The sequence below is a fragment of the Mastomys coucha genome, unplaced genomic scaffold (assembly GCF_008632895.1).
Source record: "Mastomys coucha isolate ucsf_1 unplaced genomic scaffold, UCSF_Mcou_1 pScaffold5, whole genome shotgun sequence".
Lineage (NCBI taxonomy): Eukaryota > Metazoa > Chordata > Mammalia > Rodentia > Muridae > Mastomys > Mastomys coucha.
In genome coordinates, this window is record NW_022196911.1 from 22,491,796 (window position 1) to 22,492,151 (window position 356).

The 356-nt window shown below is 36.5% G+C and overlaps 1 protein-coding gene across 1 annotated transcript in view; it reads right to left on the minus strand.

Annotated features, from left to right (window-relative positions):
- LOC116077655 (zinc finger protein 883-like) overlaps positions 1 to 356 on the minus strand; it is an 89,323-nt gene that overhangs the window by 4,875 nt on the left and 84,092 nt on the right. The gene's annotated exons all lie outside the window — the stretch shown is intronic.

Sequence of the window (356 nt, forward strand, 5' to 3'; positions counted from 1 at the left end):
ACAGGATAGCAAAATAGTCTCCAATCTGCAAACTTTTAAAGAATATATTATATACATTTGAGGTCTAGGTGCAGGAATATACCTTGATGAATTAACAAAATCCAAGTGCCACATTACACATGGTCAAGTAATGATAAGAAACACTATGCTTCAAAATTCTACAATGTCAACCTTGCTCAGATGTGGACACTAGCTCAATCTTTTCAGCAGTTTGGTCGGACCTTCTCAGCTGATATCCTGGGGTGTATGTACAATGCTGCAAATGTTCTAGAATAAAAAATAACTAAAATGTCTTCTTTGAAGGTTTGATAAAACTCTGCACTAAACCCATCTGGTCCTGGGCTTTTTTTGGTTGG